This window comes from Monodon monoceros, unplaced genomic scaffold, assembly GCF_005190385.1.
Source record: "Monodon monoceros isolate NGI ecotype Baffin Bay Population unplaced genomic scaffold, NGI_Narwhal_1 Contig3199_ctg1, whole genome shotgun sequence".
Classification (NCBI taxonomy): Eukaryota; Metazoa; Chordata; class Mammalia; order Artiodactyla; family Monodontidae; genus Monodon; species Monodon monoceros.
The window spans coordinates 1-7,927 of record NW_021699119.1 but is presented as its reverse complement, the minus strand read 5'-3'; the positions used below and the strand labels follow the sequence as shown (position 1 = coordinate 7,927).

General features: G+C 43.8%; 1 long non-coding RNA gene across 1 annotated transcript; it reads left to right on the top strand.

The window, feature by feature from the left end:
- The first annotated feature begins 1,443 nt into the window (after positions 1 to 1,443).
- Positions 1,444 to 6,695, top strand: LOC114902085. The gene is made up of 3 exons (XR_003795353.1): positions 1,444 to 1,747; positions 3,574 to 3,715; positions 4,890 to 6,695. It is a non-coding gene; the product is annotated as an uncharacterized LOC114902085 (long non-coding RNA).
- Positions 6,696 to 7,927: the final 1,232 nt, after the last annotated feature.

The window sequence follows — 7,927 nt, the reverse complement described above, 5'->3', positions numbered from 1 at the left end:
GAGCCACATCCACCCCCCGCCTCTGCAGGAGACCCTCCAACACTGGCCAGTAGGTCTGGTTCAGTCTCCTGTGGGGTCACTGCTCCTTCCCCGGGTCCTGATGCACACACTACTTTGTGTGTGCCCTCCGAGAGGGGAGCCTCTGTTTCCCCCAGTCCTGGCGAAGTCCTGCAATCAAATCCCGCTAGCCTTCAGCGTCTGGTTCTCTAGGAATTCCTCCTCCCATTGCCGGACCCCCAGGTCGGGAAACGTGACGTGGGGCTCAGAACCTTCACTCCAGTGGGTGGGCTTCTGTGGTGTAAGTGTTCTCCAGTTTGTGAGTCACCCACCCAGCAGTTACGGGATTTGATTGTATTGTGATAGCGCCCCTCCTCCTGTCCCATTGCGGCTCCTCCTTTGTCTTTGGATGTGGGGTATCTTTTTTGGTGAGTTCCAGTGTCTTCCTGTCCTTGATTGTTCAGCAGTGATTAGTTGTGATTCCGGTGCTCTCGCGACAGGGAGTGAGCTCACGTCCTTCTACTCCGCCATCTTGAACCAATCTCATGGATTTTTTTCTTAAAATATAAGTGTTCCAATCCATTATAGTAATTTTCGTTTTGATGCTTCCATATTTGATGAGTTTATTCCTGTGTGCTTTTGACACAACCCTATCGTTTTTAATAGTTGTCTTCCTTTCTGTCTCATTAAGAAATCCTGGCCTCATCTTTTGTGTGTCCTTCCTGATTCTGACCTGAATTTGCCATTTCTCTAAGAAGTTTTGGTTTCTTTTAGTGGGAAATAGTTTTTAAAGACCACAGTCTGGATGGTAACTACTAGTATTGCTTCTAGGCCTTTTCAGCGCATAGATGATAAAAACATAGTTTTTAGATGGAGAAAAATAGGTCATGAGTTAATACTGTTATTTCCAAGTAAAGCTTAAGGTCACTGTGATTTTTCACTTCTTGGGTTTTATATTTAAATTCCTTTCTTTATCTTAAAAATCCTGGTTTCTAATTACGTTAACAAAATTACCTCTATCTTGCTGTATCTTACAGTATCAACATAATACTTTCAAAATAAGACTACGACAATTACTACAAACCATAAAACTACTAAACGCAGTCTTAGGAATGAATATACAGTCAAATGAGTTAAATGTTTTCTCTGTGTGGTTATGCCATGGGCTTGATATATACCTAACATTCCATCCAGTTGTTTTTTCAGTTTTTAGGGATTTTTTCCCCTTTACTTGTTAATTATTAAACATTACGTGGTTCCCAAGTCAATGGTATGAGACAAGGTACATGCAGAGACTATTATCTTCCTTTCCTGTCCCCTGCATTCTGTTCCTCCTTTCCTCTATAGGTAAGTATTTTTATTGTGATTTTTTTTTTTCACCCATGAGTAATTTAGATGTATTGCTTAAATTTCCAAATATTTGAGGATTTTCCAAGTATTCTATTATTGGTTTCTAGGTTACTTCCATTATAGTGTGAGAATATGTTGTAGATAATTTTAATTCTGTTAGATTTGTTAAAGTTTGTTTTAGGGTCCAGAAATTAGTGTGTCTCGATGAGTGTTCCAGATGTACTTGAATGCGTTTAAGTGTTGCTGGGTAGAATGTTCTATGAGTGCCTGTTAGGTCAAATTGATTGCTAGGTTTGTTTATGTATTCTGTAACTTTACTGTTTTCTAGTGTCCTATTTTTTCTGCTACTGAAAGAGGAGTGTTGAGATCTCCAGCTGGAATTGTAACTGACTTCAGTTCTGTGAGTTTTTGTTTCACATATTTTGAAGCTCTATTTTAAGTGCATACATCTTTAGGATTGTTGCCTTCTTGATGAACTGACCCTTTTATTATTATGCCTCTTTTTATCCCTTATAAGTATTTCTTGTTCTAAAGTCTACTTTATCTGAAATTTTTTGTTCTAGAACCAGCTTTTTTTAATATAAATTTATTTATTTTATTTATTATTTTTGGCTGCGTTGGGTCTTCATTGCTCCGAGCGGGCTTTGTCTAGTTGTGGCGAGCGGGGGCTACTCTTTGTTGCGGTGCACGGGCTTCTCATTGCAGTGGCTTCTCTCATTGCGGAGCACGGGCTCTGGGCATGCGGGCTTCAGTAGTTGTGGCTTATGGGCTCTAGAGCTCAGGATAAGTTGTGGCGCACAGGCTTTGCTGTTCCACGGCCTGTGGGATCTCCGCGGACCAGGTCTTGAATGTGTGTCCCCTGCACTGGCAGGCAGATTGTTAAGCACTGCTTCACCAGGGAAGTCTGATTTGTATAATTTCTAATGAGAAGTTGGCTGTCATTCTTATATTTGTTCCTGTGTATGTAATATGTCTTTTTTTTTTTCTGGCTGCTTACATAATTTTTTTTTTTTTTTTTTTTTGCGGTACGCGGGCCTCTCACTGCTGCGGCCTCTCCCGTCACGGAGCACAGGCTCCAGATGCGCAGGCCCAGCGGCCATGGCTCACGGGCCCAGCTGCTCCGCGGCATGTGGGATCTTCCCGGACCGGGGCACGAACCCGTGTCCCCTGCATCAGCAGGTGGACTCTCAACCACTGCGCCAACAGGGAAGCCCTGCTTACATAATTTTTAAGAAAGTTCAGTATTATTATTGTATGTGTATTTTCTTCTGCTTGGGGTTCTTTAATTTCCTAGAATCTGTAGGGTTATAGTTCAAATCCAGCTGATAAATTTTGGCTGTTTCTCTAAACATATTTTTCTGTCTCCTTTGGAATCCAACTGACACATATTTGAGACTACTTAATACTGGAGTCTCTGTGTTTGTTTTGTTTTGTCTTGTGTGCTTTTCTCCCTGTGCTTCAGTTTGCATAGTTTCTATTGCTGTCTTCACATGTACTGATGTTTCCTGTCAGTGTCTAATGTGCTTTTACTCCCATCCAGGGTATTTTTCACTCCAGATATTGAATTGTTCATTTCTAGAGACTCCATTTGCAACTTTCTTATATCTCCCATTTTTCTTATGTTCATTATCCTTTACATTCATTTTTTTTTTTTTCTTCCTTTTTTTTTTCTTGCGGAACTCGGGCCTCTCACTGCTGTGGCCTCTCCCATTGCGGAGCACAGGCTCCGGATGCGCAGGCTCAGCGGCCATGGCTTACAGGCCCAGCTGCTCCGCGGCATGTGGGATCTTCCCGGACCGGGGCACGAACCCGTGTCCCCTGCATTGGCAGGCGGACTCTCAACCACTGCGCCACCAGGGAAGCCCTCCTTTACATTCTTGAACATATTTATAATAGCTGTCTTTAAGGTAGTCATCTGCTAATTCCGTGGTCTCTCTCCTTTCTGAGTCTGTGGCTACTCACTTTTTTCCTCTCCTGGTTATGGGTCATTTGCTTGCTTTTTTGCCTGCCCAGTAATTTTGGATTAGGTGATGAATGTTGTAAATTGTATGCTGTCACATGCTGAATTTTCTTGTTACTCCTTTAAAGAGTGTTGGGCTTTGATCTGGCAGAAGTGAAATTATTGGTGGATCAGTTTGATGCTTTCAAGGCTTGCTTTTAAGGTCCAGAGCAGCCTTTACTCTAGACCTGATTGAAGATACACCATTGACGCATGATCTTTCTTAGGACTCGACCCAGTGCCCTTTGTATCCTGAGGCTGTTGCACTCTGGTTCTTGGGAACGTGAACTACTCGCCCTGTGTTGAGTTCCAGGAATTGCTTGGCCCACTGCTGTTTGGTCACGAGAGTTTCACCCTTCCCGTAAGCAGGTTAGTACTTGGTCAAAAGTCTAGGAGACCCTCCTGCAGATCCGAGGAGCTGGCTATCTCTGAGCAGCTCACTCTTCTCTAGTACTCTGCTGTGTAAATGCTACCTTTGCCTTTCTGAACTCTCATCTGTCTTTTTAACTCAGTGAGGCGGCTCTGGATTCGATTTCCCTGCCCTTTCCTGGGAACTGCCTCCAGGAAGAAAGCTGCGGCCATTGTGGTGCTCCCTTCCCATGCCCACTTTTTCCTCTTCTTCCAAACACTGCTTGTTGTCCTACATCAGAAAGCAGTTGTTTCATGGATTTTGTGTTTTTCTAGTTGTTAATGGCTTGAGGGAAACTCTTGGAGCTGTGAATCCTTCATGTGTGGAAGTGGAAATCTCCCCCTTATGAATGGTTGGCCCTACTCCTTGATGTTTCAGAGTTTGAGGTGCTACCTTAATGTCATCCAGGGGTTTCTTTTGCTATCCTAGTTGCTTTGCTTTTGTGAGAGGATTGAAAATCAGTGTGGCTGCTACTGCCATCTTGCCCTAACTAGAATTCTCTGTATATCTTTTAAATTACCCTTACATTCCTCTCATTTGGGCTTGGCAACTGCCCTGAAGATGGACACAACATGGCACTGCACTTGGTTGGCCTGTTTTGTTGTAACAAGTTGGAGGTATTTCCCTTACCCCAGGAATGGCTAACATGTTACCACCCTAAGCATAAACTGTTGACAGTGGTAATTTCATTTACTTCCAGATTATTCGATGGGATGGTGTAAGCTATAAACACAGCCTATGGCCAGGAGCCCAATAAACTATCACTAACCCACTGTGAGACATGGGACCAGTCCCTTCTCATTATTCATTTGTATATGGCACTGTAAGGAGGACCAGGCCTGCCCTCGGGAGCACGGAGCTTGTTAAGGAAGGCAGATACGTAGAGCTAACTAGAATTCAGTGTAATTTGTGTCCATTGAGAAGCCCAAGCAAAGGTGTTTCCTTGGCCTTTCTTTTCGCATCTGAATAATGGAAGGGAGGGAGCAGCAATTTTCCTATTGTTCTGTGCAGGCTAGGATTTTGCGGAATGCCTTGGGAGGTCTTGTGGGCCAGGCCCTCTGTCCTCACTTGAACCAACGTAGTTCCACTTTTTCCAATTTTATATGTTATGATGTAAGATTTATTTCACAACAGGGATTCTGCTGCTGAAAAATGGACAAAGAACAGGCAGAAGAGGGGTCCACACTTAGCTGTGCACAGAACCTCCTGCAGTGAGCGGCCTGACCTTTCTTTGGTGTGTGCGCACACAAAGGCCCGGCGTGAGCTCCACTCCTCGATTACGGCTGAGGAGCCCCAGCACCAGGTCGCGGATTCCAGCCTTGAGAGTTCTGATTTCTGAGCTGAGACGGATTAGGATGTCAACGCTGCCTCTGGCACGTGGCGGTGGACAGCCCAGGGCGGCTCTTGACCTTCTTGCCAGTTTCCTCACCAGTAAGTCAGGGGTATGCGCCTACACAGGTTTTCTGTGCTGCTTCACTCAGGTCTCAGTAAATCCCAGCTACTGCTGCGACTGCTGCTTCAGGTCAGTGTCCCAGGGCCTCTGGTGAAAGGTGATCCTTGGTTCAGGGTTGCTTAGGACCAGAACCATGCTCTGCATACTCTGTGCTCTAAACTGTCAGTCCCACAACAGGCCAGCCTCGGAACCCAGACTTCTTAGGCTCCAGGGATGTGATAATAGCCTAGATTGCCGTGGCCTGAGGGGAGTTTATTAGGCATTTTTTCTTTTTTTTAATTTAATTTTTATTTCATTTTAAAGTATAGTTGATTTTCAGTGTTGTGTTTATTTGCGGTGTAGAGCAATGTGATTCAGTGTATATACACATGACTGTGCTCACTCGGATTCTTTTCCCATATAGGTTATGACAGAGTGTTGAGTAGAATTCCCTGTGCTCTACAATATTTCCTTCTTAATTATCGGTTTTATGAATATTAGTGATTATACGTTAATCCCAACCTCCTCATTTGTCTCCCCCACCTTTCCAATTTAGTAACCCTAAGCTTGTTTTCTAGGTCTGTGAGTCTCTCTCTGTTTTGTAAATTAGTTCAATTGTATCGAGTTTTGGATTCTACCTATAAGTGATATCCTATGATATTTGTCCTTCTCGGTCTAAGGTCTCTTAATATGATCACCTCTAGGTCCATCCACGTTGCTGCAAATGGAATTATTTCATTCTTTTCGAAGGCTGAGTAGTATTCTCGTGTATATACTTACCCACGTCTTCTTCATCCATTCATCGGTCGATGGACATTTTGGTTGCTTGCGAGTCTTGGGTGTTGTAAACAGTGACACAGTGAACGTTAGGGTGAAGCGTCTTTTCCAGTTATGATTTCCTTTGCATGTAACCCCAGTAGTGCGATTTATGGATTGTATAGTAGCTGTATTTGTAGTTAAGGAACCTCTATACTGTTCTCCACGGTGGCTGTTACCAATGTACTTTCCCATCAGTGGCGCTGGACGGTTCCCTTTTCTGCACACCCTCTCCATTATTTATTGTTTGTAGAGTTTTTGATGACGGTCATTCTGACTCCTGCGAGGTTGTACCTGGTTGTAGTTTTGATTTGCTTTTCTCTAAGTAGTAGTAATTTGGAGCATCTTTTCATACGCTTTTTTCTTTCTTTCTTTCTTTCTTTTTTTTTTGTAAACGTGATTAAAATTTAACTCTTAAAATCGGTTTGTTGTTAAGTTTGCCAGTTTTTGAATTCTCATTCCATGACCTACCCCGGGACATTTATTAGAGTAGGTGTTATTTTAATACAGCACCGCAGCCCTTGTGAACATTAAGTGCTCTTAAGCAGTGGTTTGAAAGTTGTAGTTACAGGTAATGGCCACAAGGCGGCAGGATTTCTTCATGTCGCACTCTGGTTACTGGGGTGACCAGAGCCTTAGGGCAAGTTGTATTCCTGGGTTGTCAATTAGAGTGGAATGTGCCAGCACAAACACCCAAGGGCGTGTGTCTCATTACTCCTTCTTCCTTATCCTGTGACCCCCAGATATATCCCAGCCCCCCGCCAGACTGCTATGCCGAGGGGTTGTCCTTTTCACGTGGGGTGACTCTAAGGAAGGAGGCTGGAGGTGGGATCCCCACCATCCGAGGCCATGGAAACCTGGTGACTTTTCAAAGGTCTTTCAGCCCGAGGTTCAACCGGGCTGTTGGGTCCTGTAGCCTTGGTTTAGCTTCAAGAGGGGCCACCTGGATCTAAAGATTGTGGTCCCATCTAGGGGTTACCAGGCACTCGAGAGCAAGGGGGCTTATAGCTGCCACATCCTCCCCAGCTCCCTCGGCCCCATGACAGTTCAGCCTTGGGACCCAAGTCTGCTTAGGGATGTGACAGCGGTCACGGGGGCCTGAGGGGAATAGCGGACTCATTTTTTAAAATTAAACTTTTATTTTATATTGGAGTATAGTTGATGTTTAACATTGTGTTTGTGTTAGGGGTACAGCAACATTATTGATTTATACACATACATATAATCTATTGTTTTTTGGATTTTTTTCTCATATAGGTTATTACAGTGGGCTGTGCTATAGAGTATTTCCTTGTTGATTATTTATTTTATGTATATTAGTGTGTAGATGTTCATCCCAACGTCCTAATTGATCTCTTCTCCCCAGCTTTTTTATTTGGTAATCATAATTTTTTTTCCTAAATCTTTGAGTCTGTTTCTTTATTTCTTGTATTGCTAAGGAAAATTAAAAAACAGAAACAAAAGTAATCCCTATACCCCAGGAAGCAGTGCAAGGGGGGTGACATTGGTTGGGAAGGTGTAGAACATGGGGGAGTGGGGGCCTGTACCCACAGCTCTGGGTGAGTCGGAAACGTGTTTGCTATGTGACCTTGGGAAGTCACTTAATTCATGTGAACATCAGTTTTGTCCTGCTTAAGGGGTTTTTTTGTGAAAATGAACTGAAGTTATATCAAATTCATGTAAGAAGTATTTAGAACAGTGCCTGGTGCACAGCAAGACTGGTGTAAATGGTGGCTCTTTGGATAATTGAATGTCTACTATGTGCAGGTGTCCTCACGGGAGATACTGTGTTCAATCTTGACAGTGACCTGGGGAGGTGGGTGTTTTACATGGGAGGAGCCTGAGAAGTTCAGTGTCGTGGGCTGGACCAGACAGCTGGTGTTCAGATTCAGGTGTGAGCGTTAAGGCCTCAGCTTTCCACCCC